The 18,304-nt window shown below is 42.6% G+C and overlaps 1 long non-coding RNA gene across 3 annotated transcripts in view; it reads right to left on the bottom strand.

Annotated features, from left to right (window-relative positions):
- LOC116532072 overlaps positions 1-18,304 on the bottom strand; it is a 106,903-nt gene that overhangs the window by 80,489 nt on the left and 8,110 nt on the right. The window contains exons 3-5 of one of the 3 annotated variants that reach the window (XR_004260698.1): positions 10,644-10,863; positions 8,085-10,542; positions 6,599-6,778 (exon numbers count right to left, since the gene is read on the bottom strand). This is a non-coding gene — a long non-coding RNA (uncharacterized LOC116532072). Of the gene's footprint in view, positions 1-6,598; positions 10,543-10,643; positions 10,864-18,304 lie in introns of all 3 variants that reach the window. The other 2 variants (XR_004260699.1, XR_004260697.1) reach the window with 2 other exon arrangements.

The raw sequence follows: 18,304 nt of genomic DNA, 5'->3' as shown, positions 1-18,304 counted from the left end.
ATATCGTTTTGCATTGGGAAAAATTTGCTCTTGTTAATGGCCCACACATCCTATGGAATGAAGGCTTCATTCTAAAATGTAGTTGATTAATTTCTCTAAGTCCTTTGATGCATCGTACTAAAGATGTGTTGGAAACTTCCTGACCCAGACCAACAGAGCAAATGAAGTACAGCTTCACAAAAGCCTTGGCCTATTTTTTTAAACCACTTTTTATGTGCAATATCTACCTTTAAAAAGATGTATTAGTAAACAGAGCTGAATTACAAAGAGTTCTTTCACTCTAGCAAACCTCAAGTGCCCAAAGCTGACAGCAGATGACTCAGTGAGTACAATAAACGTAGAACAAAGCAACAAGGACAAGTAAGACTGTAAGTGAGTGAAGGAAATGAAGAACTACAAAAACACTGAATAGATTTCAGGTTTATTGAAAAATGTACCTAGGAAGATTGCTTAAGTTGTATTTCATTTATTCCATATTTTGAAAGGACTGGAGGCTGCCTAAAAAGGATTGGAGGCTGCTCATTTATTCTCTGTAACTGGTGTGAGATAACATTTTAAAGATCACCGCTTCATTCTTCATCTCCTTCCCGACAAGTTCTCCAACTATTAAAAAATTTCAAACAGGATAAGAAAAGGACATTACTTCTCTTATAAGTTCTTCCATATCGAGAAAAATCTGCCATTTTAATAACTATTTTTTATCAATCTTGGAAATCCAGCTCCAAAAAAACAGTCTTTACATAAGCATTGCGTTTGTAGTTGAGGGCAATGAAGAGGTACAAGGAAGCATCTCACTTTGTTCTATTTTTAAAAGTAAATGTGACACTTCAAAAAAGAAGCCTCCAAGTTTTGGAAACAAGCTTCCTTTTCCATGTCCTTCCAGGTCTTGGTCTTGTGCACGCACAGTCTACATATGTGCACATCCTTCATGCAATTCTTTCACTCAACGTGTATTGTAGGCATTTTCTCCACATTGTTATGCATTTTCACTTTAAAAAATTTAAATTGCCATTTTTAATGGCTGCACAATTGTCCGTGGAGTTGCTGTATCATTAGAATACAGGAAGAGGAAGGGAGATATTTGAGCAGATGGCCACGACACAGTTCAGGAAGTGAGTCACATGGCCGTGTTTACAGCGTCTGGAGCACTTCATATTCCAGGGAGAGAGCTCTGGCACCGCAGAGCTGATTACTGTGAGGGCTTATTTATCTGAACTGCATGGGATGGAAGCTGTCCTGGTCTCAGTTTTGAAGCCACTCTTTATTCATTTCCTGTATTCATATCCTCCAAGGGACAACAAGTTCTGCAAAAAGCAGAGTGGACACCTGAAGTGAAACAACTCACCGCCGTGTTCTGCACAGCGGCTGGGCTGGCAGGTGTGAGGGCTGGGTGCTTCCTGATGCCCCAGTTCTCTCTCTCTCTCTCTCTCTCTCTCTCTCTCTATCTCTCTCTCTCTCTCTCTCTCACACACACACACACACACACACACACACACACCACCACCACCACCACCACCACTACCACATCAGTGGGGTTACAGTGTACTAGGCATATGGAATATGAGGCAGCAGGGTGTAGTGGCCATGAGCATACAGTCTGGAACCAGACCTTGACACTTGTGTTCTTGTACCTTAGCCTTTAGCATCTGTAAACGTGAGCTGAGAATGATCACTTAAAGTCTTATTGTCCTTGCTTGGTTCTATCTTTATTTTACTCACTGAGTCATTTGCTGTCAGCCTTGGTCCGAGGTTTGCTGGAGTGAAACTGATTTTTTATAATTCAGCTTTATTTACTAATAGATCTTTTTAAAGGTAGATATTGCACATAAAAAGTGGCTTTAAAAAGAGGGTAATAACACCCTCACCCTATGGAGTGAGGATTAAATAAGATAATATCCATAAACATAAAGAACAGGCTTTGGTACATGGTAAGCACCATGTCACTGTTTATTATTATATTATCTTGCCACTCACTTCTTGTTTGTTTGTTTTTGTTTTTTGAGCCAGAATCTCACTCTGTTGCTAAGCTGGAGTGCAGGGGCGTGACGTCAGCTCACTGCAACCTTCACCACCCAGGTTCAAGCGATTCTCCTGCCACAATCATCTCCCAAGTAGCTAGGCCTACAGGCATGCACCATCATGGCTGGCTAATTTTTGTGTTTTTAGTCGAGATGGAGTTTCACCATATGGGTGAGGCTGGTTTCAAACTCCTGACCTCAAGGGATTCGCCCGCCTCAGCCTCCCAAAGTGCTGGGATTACAGGTGTGAGCCACTGTGCTTGGTCTCTACTCACTTTTAAGGACAGCAGAGCAGAGGTCCAACTGCCAGGACAAAAACTGGACAGCTACTCCTCTGATAATGGGAAAGAATAAACTTTCCTGTGCCATCCTGACCTCTTCTATCTGTATACCACAAAGAGAAAAATAGCACTTATTTTACGAGAATTTTAACCCAGGGATAATACTTGAGACCCGGTGTGTGCATTTTAAGCCCACAACTAAAGAACCACTCCTGGAAGTTTAAGCCTTGGTTTCAACTTCAAGAACATAGTGTGAATGATCCTATTGGGTTAGTACAAAATGCTCTCGCCACCATACTGGCTACCATTTATTCATCACCTACCACCTGCCAGGACTCTCTCTTTCATATAAGTACATCTAACCCTGGCAACAACCATATAAGGTAGGTATTATTATTCTTCTTCTCATTTTATATTTAATAGATGTGGGAACTTGGGACCAGAAAGATAAAGTGATTTGCCTAAGGCCAAGCAGACTCAGAATTAGAATTTAAACTCAGGTCTGGTTAACTATCAAGTCTATTCTCTTCCCACTGAACCTACTCCTGTTTATTGTGATCTTGGTACAAAGAGGACTTGAGCCTTGGGGGCTTGCACTGCTGATTAAGTAAACGGGTTAATGCCTACAGCTGCTTTGCTGAACTGTTCAGCGCTTCCCACTGTGTACCTGGGCTCCATGCCAGCCCTGCAAACCCCCTCCCTCCTGACACCCACACGGGCTCTTCAGACTCAGCATCTATGCTCCTGACCCTGGCCTGGGTTGAATCCTCCACCCTGCTCATGAAAAGAGTAGTGTGAAATTGACATTGAGACAATCAGATAAAGCCGGCTGGTTCTGGTCCTACCTGTCGGCTACCTCCTCCTCTGTTCCCACGTCTGGTGACCTTCTGTTTCACCTCAACTCCTCTGTCCACTGTTTACTCAATTCCTGCTGAGCAGGCGTTGAGGTTATAACGAAAGGTGATGGAGACCCCCCTCTCTTTCCCCTTACCCACTACCTGGCACTGAACACAAGAATCCCTGATTACACTCCTGGAAGTGTGGGGGTGCACACCTCCCTTGGGATGGAGAAGAGTGAACTGAGAGAGGTGCAGTGGCTTCACTCATGCTGAACTGCTTTTAGGAATGTCAGGCAGAGGGGCTGACACTCCAAGCCCACACTGAGATCATAGCATCAACATGAACTGATGTTAGGAGTTACTGTCCCACACCTCCCTGACCCCCAAAGATTCAGATGTTGCAATCATATCTCCCCATACCTCAGAATGTGACCTTATTTGGGAACAGGACAGATGTAATTGATTAAGACGAGGTCACAGTGGAGTGGCCTCTAATTCAATATGACTTGTGTCCTTATAAAAGAGGATAAACGGACACAGACATGCTCACAGAAAGAATGCTTCCTGTGAAGATGAAAGAACTGGATGATGCATCTCCAAGCTGAGGGATATCCGACTGCCAACAAGCCACCAGAAGCTAGGGGAGGGCATGGGACAGGTGCCTCCTCACTGCCCTCAACCTGCTGACGCCTCGAGTTGAACTTCTAGCCTCCAGAACTGCGAGAGAATGACTCTCAGTTGTGGGAGCCACCCAGTTTGTGACATTTGTTATGGCGGCCCTAGGAAACCTCTAAGCTGCAGAGATACTCAAAGAGTCATGAAAGTGACTCAGCTCTGGGGTGATCGGGGGAGAAAATAGAACCAAGGTTGTGGGAGTGCATTCTGGATGGGCTGAGGGAGTCTGGTTCATAGACAGGCCCCAATCCCTCCCTGAGGTTCTTCGGAGATAGTTCCAGACCAGAAACAGCTCACTCTCATCAAATGCCCAAGGCCACGGGCAGTCTCTGGTGCCCACCTGGGGACACGGGAAAAAGTGAGATTTTAAGCCTAGTGTCACCTTCATGCTAGGGAGTCATTACAGCTTTCATGGGTCTTAGCCACTTTGGTTTTACTGGGCCTCTTCCTACATTTAAAAAAAATATTTAAAATATTTTATGACTTCATTGGTGTAAAGACAAGTGTAATCTATGCCAGGCCGACAACTATATATTTGTTATTATTATATTCATTTTTCTCCTGATTTTAAAAGAAACTAAAACTGAAACATTTTTTGTGGGCCATTGAAAGTGGTGCGGGCTCAACCTCTGCACCTTCCGTACCTATGGGGATAAGTTGGCCCGACCCCACAGGTAAAATGAGAGACCCATCAGGGAAGCAAAAAAACTGACCTTTGCTGGATGACATTGCCACCAAGAAACTGAGTCTTAAAAAGAGCTGTTAGCCGGTGGCTCAAGCCTGTAATCCCAGCACTTTGGGAGGCCGAGGCGGGTGGATCACGAGGTCAAGAGATCGAGACCATCCTGGCCAACATGGTGAAACGCCGTCTCTACTAAAAATACAAAAACTAGCCGGGCGCGGTGGCGTGCACCTGTAGTCCCAGCTACTCGGGAGGCTGAGGCAGGAGAATTGCTTGAACCCAGGAGGCGGAGGTTGCAGTGAGCCAAGATTGTGCCATTGCACTCCAGCCTAGCGCCTGGCAACAGAGTGAGACTCTGTCTCAGAAAAAAAAAAAAAAAAAAAAAAAAAGAGCTGTTAGCAAGTGTGTTACATTAAGTTCTTGCTCCAGCCTTTAAAAGCTATGCAATGACTACACAGGTTGCATATCTGGTGTCAAAAGGTCCACAGTTGCCTTACACTTTTCCTTTACCTCAGGATGAACCGAAAAATAAATACTTCCGGGTATATATAGAGAGAACCATGCTACATATTGGCTGTCACCACCTGCAAGTGCGTGACCATAAATCCACAACCCTTCTGCTAGGGCAGCTGTTGTACTTTGTCAGAAGCCTACATAAAACATCCCCCTATGTATTGTATTATTGGCCTTCCTGATTTACTGTATATACAGTCTCCAAGTTAAATACCAACAGAAGCACCCGAAAATATATTCTCTTGCAGCCCGTCTGAAAACTGCATTGCCCAAATAAAGTCTGCTCATTTATCACTTACTTCCCAATATCTGAGTGTCATTCTCTGAAATATCCCTACAGCAGTGCCCTGTGAAACGCCAGCCCAGAGAAGGGGAAGTGAAATCACCAGCTTCAAGGCCCAGGCATTTAAAAAGAGAGCATGTTTCAAAAATGAGACTAAGCAATTCGCACAGTTGGTATCTGGCTTCCCTTAATGTAATATTGGAATCCTTCCTTTAAATGCACACCTCCTAGCAATAGGAACAGTGATAACAAATTGAATACATAAACCCACATAAGTGGTTCTCCCTAGAATTCATTAAGAAGTGTTCTTGTTTATACAGGATTCCAGTTGATTTCTGTGAGGGATCCAGGAGCATAGATTTCTACTCAGTGACAATCCACCGGAACACACAAATCCAGACATAAAACTGATTCCTATGTGATAGTTCAGATGTGTGTCCCCTCCCAAATCCCATGTTGAATTGTAATCCCCAGTGTTGGAGGTGGGACCCGGTGGACGGTAACTGGATTTTGGGGTGGTTTTCTCATGAATGGCTTAGCACCATCTTCCCTGGTGCTGTCCTTGTGACAGTGAGTGAATTCCTGTGAGATCTGGTAGTTTAAAAGTGTGTGGCACCTCCCCACTTCTCTCTCTTGCTGCTCCAGCTATGTGACACGCTGGCTTCCCCTCTACCTTCATCGTGATTCTAAGTTTCCTGACGCCTCCCCAGAAGCTGAGCAGATGCCAGCATCATGCTTCCTGTACAGCCTGCTGAACAATGAGTCAATTAAACCTCTTTTTAAAATACATTACCCACTCTCAGGTATTTCTTTATAGCAATGCAGAACAGACTAACATACCATGTTACAGGTTAGCAATATGAGAATAGAAAGGGTATAGCAGACATGTACTTATTTCATAGACTAATCTAGGCTTGAATATCAGCTTTACAACAACTAGACAGACATTTTTGAGCCCCTTATCCTTCATCTACAAAATGAGGTCAAAGCCAATACAGGACAAGGTTGACTGGGAATTCAACCTCCATCCCCTCCTTTCCAACAGAACCCTAATTTTGTTTAGGTAACTAATCATCCACGGCTGGCTTCATGGACAAGCGACAGGGCCTCTTGCTCAGAAGGGCCCTATGCTTGGGGAAATGCTCTGCTGTCACCATCTTGAAATTCTTAATAATTTTATCTTAAACTTCTGGTTTGGAAGTAAAGTCTGATGAGACAACACAGCATGCAGTGAGCAGAGAAGATAAACATGAAATGCACATCTGGTATCTTAGCCAGCCCAGGTGTCAGCTCCGTAACATACTTACCTTCTACTTGCTTTCACTCTTGCTGCACTGCCATGCACTGTGGCTTCACTGGAATTCGATGATCATGTTCTGTGTCAACATGTCTGCAATTGAGGAGGCAGCAGTACTGACAGCCCTGGGTGGCTACGCTTTCCATTCCAATCATAACTTGCTTGGACACAGAAAGAAGGCAGTGGCATTCTAAGAAACACAAATGATCAAGGGAACTTGTCATAGCCTTTCCCACTCATGTTACATTTTTTGTGTTACTCAAACAGTTACGCTGAAAATGACGAAAGGGAAAGGTAGGGCAACCTATGGTTCTTTTATTTTTTTTTTCAGGCCCTTCTTTATTCACAATGAGTAGGAATGTAGAGCGTTAGCAGAATGTGCACATAGCAAGAAATGAAACAAAAATGGTTGAATTAGTTTTGTGCAGAATGTCCCTGTTTGGTAAGAATAAAATACTTGTGCATGTACGAGCTACAAACTATGAATTATTTTATTTCACAGATTCACATAGGAATTAAATTCCCTTATATATGTCAAACACAACCCTGGCTCCAAGCATGGGAATGATAGCACCAGGGGTAATTTTATCCTGCTTGCTGGTGATTGGTCCAGGACAGGCATGTCACTCAATCAGACCAATGAGAAGCTTGCTAAGGACTCCTGAGAAAGGTCTGTCTTCTGCTTCCAGACTGACTTTGTTTATTGCATCTTTCTACAAAGTGAGGAAGAAGCCAACATGCAGAAAAGGGTCGAGTCACAAATTCACTGGGAAAAAAAAACTTATTAAAAGAATTTGTGGAAAAATAGAACTAAAGTTTCCAGACCAAGCAACCTAAGCATCGGTCCCCTGCTGTGACTTCCAGGAATGCGAACCAACTATTTCATTGTTGCTAAATCCTGTTTAAGATGGATTTCCTGTAACTTCATGCTGAAAGCATATTGACGAATGTTTGTTGCCTAAGTGAATGAATGTGTACAGCATTGTAATCCCGGCACTGGACAGGCTATGAAAAACTTCATGGGTCTTAAAGAGGAGTCAATCTGACAGCTGAAGAACAAGGAATAAGGCAGTGCAGGAAGGAAGGGGCATCCTGGCGTGTGCAGGGGTGAGAGGCTGACAGACATTAGGGATCAGAAAGGGACATGGTCTGGAGATGCAAATGGTTCATGCAGGGAGAGCAGGGACCATGGAGTGGCTGCCCTGGACTTTCAAGGGTCTGGTATTTTCTCAAGGTGGTGCGGTTAGTTGCAGGTGAACCCTATGCTATGCTTAGAAGTGCTTGCAGTGGTAAAGAGATCTGGAGCCACACAGCCATGATAAGATCTTAGGAGCTACCTCCTCATTTATACAAAGGTGTTTTACTGAGATATTAGTAGCTCAGTTTGAGTTTGAGACCGAGCCCTGCCCCTCATTAATGGTGTAACCTAAGTAAGTTACTTTATCGTTCTGTGTCTTGGGTCCCCGAAAAAGAAAATGAAGAAGGTATGTACTTACCCCCTCCTTTTCCAAGAGGCTGGTGAGGCCATCCAGCGTTTGGCACCTGGCAGGAGTTGCATGGATGTTGGTTATTATCCTTTGATGGCCTTACATGGTTCCTTGCAGGGGGAAATTGTTTTTCTTACTTGGGAATCCACCATCCCTACACTTTCCCTCATCTTTTAATGTCTGGAGACTGCTGTCTGCAATTGTAAACCACTCTTTCACCTTCCTGATGCCCACATTACATGTAGCTTATTTTTGCCTTTCTGATATTCAAGCAGAAGGAAGATGATGAAGAGGCTCTTGGGACCAAAGTTAACACCAGTCAGTCAGCCTCTCTAACTATCCCCTACAGAGACTGAAGGGGCTCGATTCTGCAACTTAGAGTTTGAAGAGGAAAAGCTAAAATCCACACAAGGAAAAATCTGTGGCTGATTTCAGCTTCTTTAAACAAATTTTTCAAGTAAATAAAGCGTATTTTTATAATTTTCAACATATTGTAGAATACTGTTCATCTTGGTGATCTGTTTCCCCAGGCCACACTTGACAACATTTGGTATTACCTCCCACAGACCCTTGCACTTCCTTGGAATCAGATATGACCCTAATAGGGACAGCACATTTTCTTTAGTTTATTTATTCATATTCATTTAATGCCTATTGCATGCCAGGTACCATTTGGTGAGCTGCCTTACACAGTTATCTGCATTCTATATATTATGCATGATATAATGGATGAGCTTACACATATGTACTTCTGCATTTCAAATAGCTCAAGTAAACTACAGAGGGAATATGCAATTTAAGCCACAAACTACTCTTAAAAACTTTGCTTCAAAACTCCCACCAAGAATTGGATAGTTTGTAATTCCACTGATTTCTGGTCTCTGGATTAGTCTAATCTTTCTGAAGTGGATATAGAAATGTAATTCCATTCAGCACATCGTTACCAGCAATATTTACAGCTTGCCCTTAAAAAGTAAATGAACTGGAGAAACTAGAGAAATTGTAAACCAGCAAGACCCCAAATTTCCATGAATCTTTATATTAATGTGATAAAAGACATAAAAGTTCTTGGCTGCGGTTTAATGCTAGAAGATGATTCAGATGCAGAACATCTGACAAAGATTTTAAAAATTCTTTTTTAATGAATATGCAGATTAAGCAAGCTCAGTACATAAGAACAAAATCACATATGTTATCAATTATTTGAAACACACAGCACAAACAGCCAATAAACACAGGTAGAACCCCTCAGTGTTGTTGGTAAGATTACGGGGGTGGGGAGAGATTGCTTAGAGCTGTTATGTTAATTAAGGAATAAAATGGCTCCATCTGCTTACTCCGTCCCTTTGTTGAGCTACCAGTGCCTTTTGCCGTTTGGTTCTAAGTTGACACTGAGCTAGGGAGCCGATGCCCAAGTCCCTGGCCTCAGCTGGTTTCCACATTGAACTTGGAGAGGAAGGTCTGGCAGGCTGCGTCACAGACTCTCTCCATCACTCTTAGAATGAGATGGGGGGAATGGCGTGGCAGGATCGCCTCCCCACGCAGATGTAGCTTGGTGGCGGGTAAAAATCTGTGGGGTCATGTTGCTTTACTTGTCCACATAATTTGCATTGTAGCACTAACCCCATGTAGTACACAATGTAGCCACCAACAGTCAACTTTGGGGGCAAGATCCTATAAGAGTGGAGTCTGGGGTTTTTATTTGGTGTCTTTCTTAGGGGCCAAATCAGAGACACTTTCTGCTAACTGCTGAGACCTACGTTAGAACACAGATTGGATATATTTTATAAAAAACGGGGGGCTTCTCATGCCTCCCGCCTTTACACATGAGCAAGTGACCCTCTGTAGCTTTCTCTATCAGCTCATGTTCCCTAATTACGGTAAAAATCATTCTATCCAAGCTGAAGGTAAGAATGAGAGTAGGGTAAATTTTAAATACATTACGTTCATGACCATGCTTAAAGCCATTAGTATGTATCAAAAGTCTTTAATAAACATCCCATTGCTTTAAAAAGACAGTGAAAATCATACTATCCTCTCTTTTGTTTTTTCTATTCTCTTTTCTGGAGGCACTAAGGAGCAGTGACATATCAAGAAGGTAGTTAAATTTCAAGAGGAAAAATTCATTGAGCACCTGTCATGCGGTGCACATAGTCCTTTATGCACGGAGTGCCCCATTGCCTCCGTCAGAGTCCACAAACCTCCCCTTGCTCTCAACTGGAGGCCAGGAGAATTATTGTTCTTTCTAGCCCTGTGATGAGATGAATTGGTTATCCCATTCTTGAATTCTTTCACCACCCTTCCCCAACACCACGTCCACCCCTACACGAAGCAATCCTTGAAAAAAGTGGCACATAACTGCAAGCCTTATCCCACACAGGAACCAAGGACAACAGCCATTGACCATTAAGTGGTTCTCTAAAGAGACAGCAGGGCTCAGGGGCAGGAAAGTGTCAAGTGGTGGGGCCTGTTTTATCAGAAGAAAAAGACCAAAGTCATGACAACGGAATAAATATTCTTTGCGATGAAACTGGGGTAGTGACTCTAAGAAAAAATATGAAGGCTTACCTCAACTGCAGCATTCTTAGGAGTGGAGAATGGTCTGAAATTGGGGTGTCCCAATTTATCAAATTCTTTGGACCCATCATTATCTTCCTCCAGAGTTTACCACACTCAAGAAGAGAAAATATCCGCAGACTGGTTGAAGTGCTGAGGCATTACTCAAATTGCAAGGCACAGGAAAGTGATGAGGATACTCTTCTCTTCTCTGGGGGAGGCATGGAGCTTCCTGAGGGAAGGGACGAGGCTGTTTGTGAGGCATCAAGGGTAGGGGAGGTGCTAGGAGCCAGCGAGCAGAGACGGAGAGTGGGACATAGCCCAGGAAAACAGGTGTCATAGGTATCTGTATTTAGCTGGTTCTTCCTATTTAGGCTGCAGGAGGACAGCTAAGTGGGTTGCTATTGTTGGTTGTTTCAACTTTTATTTCTTCCAGACTCTAATTTCCCTCACAGAATCGCCTGATCTTTCAATAAAAAGCCCTTCCTACACTGTCCATAATGTGCGTGTCCATTCCAAACCATTTTTGCGTGAAAGGCATTTAAACAGATGCCAGTGGCTCTGGAGAGCACCAGAAATACACGTGAGAAGCTCAAGACAGTGTGATGCAACTTCTTTATTGCTTCTGTAGATTAGTGAAGATTCCCCTCATAATGATACACGTAATCTAAGTTATATTCACCTTAGCCACCAAGTAAGATTGCAACCCAAGATGCTGTGAAATTCTTCTTCCTGCATTTATTTGAAAGAGAAATCTCTTTAAAATCATCCAAATGTAACGGTGAGAGGGCATGTGGAACACTTGAATCCAGGGCACACAGCAGAGGTAGTCAAGAGTATGCTAAACAGTGTGACGTGGGTCACGGAAGCTCAGCACGCTGAGGGGCCCAAGATGCTGAAGCCTTCCTTCTGTATTGGGAATCATCGTAAAAATGCAAACAGTGATGGTGAAACTCATTGATTGGTTACAAAGTGGTTACTGTTCGAAATGCTGTCCATGTAATAACTCATTTAACAAGCAAATTTTTTGCAAATCAAGTGCAAAGAGAATAGAAGAGTTCTATGCATTGTCCCTAATTTCCCTTGCAAGGCATACTAAACATTCAAATGAGCTTCTTCCTTGGTATAATTTATTATTTACTAATCATTGATGGCATCCTGAGACAACCAGAAAGAGCCAGCCTCAGACCCCAATGCAACAAGACCAACTCTACCAGATTCTACTAATAATGAGGTTCCCATCCCATGTTCCCAGGTTCACAGCCTATTGCAGAAGTGAGTACCAGTCTTTCAGTGGTATAGATTTGAAATAGGCTGAAATAATGTTCTGTTGTTTGAGCAACATCAATTGAAGCCGTATTGCTAAATAAGCTATCTTTTAATCAAAACCAATTTACCTACCTTTTTCTGTTTACAATTCATTAACTTTAAAAACATAGTATTATACAAAACATAGAAGTCATTAATTAAAATCCCTACAATCAAATTAGGCTCTGTAGGTCTGGGACATTTAGAAGAGGACATATAGGGGTTGCCATAGTAACTCATCAAGTCGTGATTCTGTACCTTTCTGAGTGAAAGCCTAGAGAAGACAAGCAATTTGGGGAGACTAGCACCAGAAATTAAGTTCATCTGTGACTTAAGCTCTCTGTGATTTTGTTTACCAGCTACTCACCATGTGAATGAAAAATAGTAAAAAGACAGAAAAGATTCACATTTCAAGGCTCCCTACAATTGCCAATTCCATTCTATAGCTGTTTCTCAGCACAGGAAGACATGGGACTAGAAGGCTGAGCGATGACACTGTCATCAAACAGTGAGCTCCAAGGAGAAGTGTAATTGTTGCATCTCAATGGCAGGAGGCAGGTGGTTCCCCAGGGGAAGGGCTCTGTTTAATCCTTAGGTTAGAGCCCAGCTTCAGCTCAGCGTCACAGGTCAGTTACCACCCTCTGGACTGAACCATACACCAGCGTAGACTCCCTCCTCAGCACCTCTGTACATTCAGAGGTCCTGTATGACACGCTGAGAACTCACACCCTTCCAGGGCTGCTGGAGATCGTATGGCTGACCACCAACTTAGATTTTATCTCATTTGTCAACCAAGACATGATTGTTGAAAACTTTTTAGGCTTTTTGTGTAACTCTTTGCTTTCTCTCTCACCTTATTTAGACGGCATTGAATCCAGGTTCTCCAAGACTGTCTTCCCCGCTCTCACACCAGGCCTGGTTTCTCTGTTTAAAATACTTGTATGAAAACTGACAGATTATAAAATCTTCCTAAGCAGATAAGTTGCCTGATGTGGTCAGGAAATGTGAACAACCGTAATAATCATGAGGACATTATTAATGGCAGGGATCTATGTCACTTAGCTTTTAAAATTCCAGAAGATGAGGAACAATAGAATCAATTGTGTGACTGTTATCAAGGGTGCTGTGTTATGTTATTTTCAGTGGAGGCAACTTCTCCCCTGCCTGGGAACGTTGGTGGTTGGGGGTCTTATGCAAAGTCAGTGCTGACTGAATTGTGACAAAGTGAGGGCCAGAGAAGGGTTCTCTTTTTAAATGATGTGTAAGTGTGATGAATATGATTAGAATGTAGATACAGATAACACATTAGCAAAGTAAATAATTAAGTAAATAATTTTTTACTTAGCGAGACAATTCCAGTGTTTATTGGAGTTTCACTGGATTCTAGTTGATTTGTTAGTAATTTACTTAACTTTCTAACTTTGCACTGGAGAGCTATTTATGAGGCAACTAATGAGGCCTGGATAGGGTCATCAGTGCTAAATTAACTGGCCACGCCTGAACTAAAGGGTTCTACCTGGGGGCAGTCTACTTTTCAACACAAACAACAGCTACATGTTGATAAGCCACAGTGGTAATAAAAGGGGTTCGATTCGATTCTGTAAATGGCACATGTTGCCTGCTACAAGAAGGCATGAAAATGTGCCTTTTCATGCCAGGCACCTTCCCTGATAATGGCTCACTTTCCATCTTAGATTTTACAAAATTACCTCTAGTCCCCTCAGACCACATTCATCAGAGGAAAGCCTTCACTGAAATTAGCTTGCTATAGAAAGTGTTCATGGCCACAGAATATTGTGAATGTATTTAATGTCACTGAATTCCATACTTAAAAAAAGCAGTAATGATAAACCTCATGTTATGTATACTTATAAGCGATTATCCAAGGTTTTTTTTTTTTTTTTTTTTTTTTTGAGACGGAGTTTCGCTCTTGTTACCCAGGCTGGAGTGCAATGGCGCGATCTCGGCTCACCGCAACTTCCGCCTCCTGGGTTCAGGCAATTCTCCTGCCTCAGCCTCCTGAGTAGCTGGGATTACAGGCATGTGCCACCATGCCCAGCTAATTTTTTGTATTTTTAGTAGAGACGGGGTTTCACCATGTTGACCAGGATGGTCTCGATCTCTTGACCTCGTGATCCACCCGCCTCGGCCTCCCAAAGTGCTGGGATTACAGGCTTGAGCCACCGCGCCCGGCCAAGGTTTTTTATGAGTGATCTGGTGGAGGGTGTTAGGCTGTTCTCGCATTGCTATAAAGAAAATACCTGAGACTGCGTAATTTATAAAGAAAAGAGGTTTAATTGGCTTGCAGTTCTGCAGGTTATACAGGAAGCATGACACTGGCATCTGCTTGGATTCTGGGGAATCCTCAGGAAACTTACAATCATGGAAGAAGGTGAAGGGGGAGCAGGCATGTCATATGGTCAGAAAAGGAGCAAGAGAGGGAAGGCAGAGGTACCACACACCTAAACAATCACGTCACTTGAGGATTCACTCACTACTGAAGGACAGCACCAGGGGGATGGTGCTAAATCATTCATAAGAAACCCACCCGCATGATCCAATCACCTCCCACTAGGCCCCACCTCCAACACTGGGGATTACAATTCAACATGAGATTTGAGCAGAGAAACACACATCCAAACTCTCCCAGGGTGCTAGGGAGGGGAAGTGGGAAAGAAGGATAAGAAAGCACTGGAAGGGAAGATAGAGGGGAGGAGGAAGGGATAAAGAGAGGAGAGACAGAGGGGGAGCAAAGGAGGGAGGGAGAGAGAGAAAAAAAGAGACTGACTGATGAGAATGAGTTTCAGAGTATAGCGGAGGTTTTTTAGGTAGACAAAAATGTGAGGTGTGGCAGTAGACATTTGTGGTGCTTGGCTGCCTAGCATCTGAACACCCTTTCCACTCTGGAGGAATCTCAAGATGAAGCTGAGGGTGGCATTTGAAGAATAAACCAACTCAGGCATATCTAAGAGAATGCATATACCTAGGATTCTACATCTTGAGGGAGGGAATAAAATGCAGGTCAAGCCAACTGTGGACAGCTCTGTTGTGTCATTTCCTCTGGTTCTTGCCCATTTTCCTGTTTTTTTTTGTTGTTTGTTTTTTTTTTTTTTTTTTTTTTTTTTTTTTTTTTTTTCCCCCCAGCCCTTATGTTAATTCTGCCATAAAATCCTTCTGGTAACTTTTTTTCCACCTAAGTTACTCTATGTTAGTTTCTGTGGTTTGCAATGTTAATACAAACAGAAAACAAATAATTACTCCCACACTGTTGAATAATACTTGAAATCAAGGTCAAAATAAAAATTCAACTTTTTAAAAAAACAAAATGAGAATCTTAACTGAACTGTTAGCAACAAATCTTCCTTTGTTGTGGAAAAACCAGTTGACCTTTCCCATTTTCAGTCAATCAGGGGCTTGAATAATAAGAAAATACTTTTCTATTCTATCACAAAATCCAAATTCCCTGGAATATCAGAAGGACTGATTTCATGATCTTATCCGCTCTCTCTTTTTGTTATGCCTTCTTCAAAGGTTGCAGTAGGAATTCCCAAAGGGGCTGTCTTTTCCCTAAGAGTCTTACTAACGAGATGCCAGAAGCAGGGGCATTAGCTAGTGGACCCTAGGCTATTCCACCAGAGTGAGACAAAAAAGGGCTGAGTAGGACCCAGGCTCCAAACCACAAAGCCCCATGCTGAGAAGCAACCTGGTTCCCACTTGGGAGGGCAGGTGATGGGATGATTCTCTCCTAGCAGAAAGTCTTCATCTCTTTCTTTGAATTTATCAACCTTGATACTCAAGACAGTTGAAGAAATTGGGGAGCCCTGATATGGTTTGGCTGTGTCCCCACTCAAATCTCATCTTGAATTCCCACATGTTGTGGGAGGGACTGGAGGGAGGTAACCAAATCATGGGGGCAGGTCTTTTCTGTGCTGTTCTCATGGCAGTGAATAAGTCTCAAGAGATCTGATGGCTTTCTAAGACAGAGTTTCCCTGCACAAGCTCTCTCTTTGCCTACTGCCATCCATGTAAGACATGACTTGCTCCTCCTTGCCTTCCACCATGATTGTGGGGCTTCCCCAGCCATGTGGAACTGTAAGTCCATTAAACCTCTTTTTCCCCCCAGTCTTGGGTATGTCTTTATCAGCTGCATGAAAATGGACTAATACGAGCCCAGAAGCACCAAAACCCAATGTCTATGTAGCAGCATCTCTGGCTATGGATTGACCAATGGGGTATTTCTTTTGACTTCTTCTTCATCCCCTCTCCTTTTTCCCTGATGATTTGCCAGCATGTTTCAGAAATGGGCTGTACACCAAACCTTATTTACATCCTAACTCTAAGACAAACTATGCTTTTTAAAAAGCTGTATCATCTCTAAGGATGATTAAAAAATTTTTTTTTTAATTATACTTTAAGTTCTAGGGTACATGTGCAGATCTTGCAGGATTGTTACATAGGTATACACATGGGCGTGGTGGTTTGCTGCCTCCATCCCCCTGTCACCTACATTAGGTATGTCTCCTAGGATGATTTCAACCAAAAGGCTGAAATTAGAATCCCAGAAGCCAGTATTGAAATTATTTGGGGTGGGTTTGTTTTATCCTAAATGATGGGCATTGACTGCCCTTATTCCCTAGATATGCACACACCCCCATTAGGATAAGCACCCACTTTTCAATGAAGTGACCAGGGCAATGTGCAGCAGGTGTTTTTTCAGGATGAACAGTTCCTGAGGGAAATTTGCATCCAGCATTGCCTGCTCCACATCTGCATGGTATCTACTGGGCACCATGCAGGTGGAAACCAGAATCCAGGTCCAACCTGGCTCTACCCCTCAGCACCAGGCTGCTTGACAGCACCCCAGTTTGCACCTGCACTTGGAGAATTGTAAGGATTGGAGAGAAAACAGGGTGAGAACATGTTGGGCAATGCAAAGCACTCTAGAAACATCATTTGCCAGTGTCATGAGTTTTAGCTATATGGGGTGTGAGTGCTAATGCTCTCAAAGGACAGGCTCTGGAAAAGAAATGGGGCTGAAAGTTAAACAGTGACAAGTACATTATGGTTTGCTTTAGTTAAAAAAAAAAAAAAAGCTCTTTTTTCTCTTGCTATAGAAAAGAAAAGGGAAAATTGAGACCGTAAGTGACTTAAAGGTGAGTTGGTTCCTCTTTGAGAAGTTCGAAAATTGTGTACGGAGGTAGAAATCATCATAACTTTGTTAACAGAGGTGTCCATTTTCTTTCCAAGAGGTATTAGGAGCACTGGTGTTTTTATATTTGATTTCCTTGCCTTTCCTCTCTGCCAATTCTGATTTTTCTAATGGAGAAAATACATGGTTATCCGAGAGAAAGAGGGAAAAAAAGACAATGTTACTAAGGAACAGGCTATTACTAAGCCAAGGTTATGATACTGGAGAGAAGTCACATTTAGGAAAATATATAGAGATGTCTGACCCAAGTGAAAAAGATGAGTAAACAGATTCTGTTATGGACTTGGCACTATCTTTTGTAGAGATGCACACTATTTTCAATTGCAATTGCATGAGTTTTTCAGAAAACAAACAGCAGTTAAAATAATTACATTAATGCCTACATAGACATGTTTGTGTTGTTTGATATTCTTGAAATATTTTAAGTCCTTTGCATAATCAGATTAAGTAACAGGAACACAAAACTCCATAGCTAAAGGCCAATGTGATCCCAGGAGAGACCAGCAATGGCAAATAAATGAATTCTTAAGTAAACCAGAGAGAAAGGAGTTAAGACTTTGATCTAAGACTTGCTATTTTCAAACCATCTTCAAGTTAAATTACAGAGATACCTGGTGAAATGAATCACTGGACACCAGGGTTCACATGGCACCCTGTTCATTCTTCCTAAGACCCCATTGAAGGAGGCACATTGTGTGAGTGTGGCGAGACGTGACGCCCCATTTTGAAACAGTTTACCAATTTCCCCCTCTTTATGACCTTGGGTAAATGACTTCAGCAATTTTGAGCAGGGTGCTGCCTTTCCTACACTATAAAAATGGCTATTATGCCTATCGATCACACAGAGGTGCCACAAGGCTTAATTTATTAGTTAATGTTTGTGTTACACTCCGCAGCTCTTACATGGAAGGTGTTATAGAAATGCAAAGCAGCAATATATTACCTAAACATCTGCCTCCTCAAATAGCTCTCTAGAAAGTTTTCATTGCTTCAGCACAAATGATTTCCCCCAAAATGGATAATTTTGTCCAGGTCTTTCTCGGCCCATAAATTGATTCTCTCTCCTTTCACGGTATAGAGGCTCTGTGCAGAGCCCACTTTCCATCTTGTCCCTGAAATGATCACTGTAGCCTTGTGTGTACATTGCAATTACTGA

This window comes from Sapajus apella, unplaced genomic scaffold (assembly GCF_009761245.1).
Source record: "Sapajus apella isolate SASKATOON/1434 unplaced genomic scaffold, GSC_monkey_1.0 scaffold74, whole genome shotgun sequence".
Taxonomy (NCBI): Eukaryota; Metazoa; Chordata; class Mammalia; order Primates; family Cebidae; genus Sapajus; species Sapajus apella.
The sequence above is the reverse complement of the archived record's forward strand: the minus strand, read 5'-3'. Positions and strand labels throughout refer to the sequence as shown.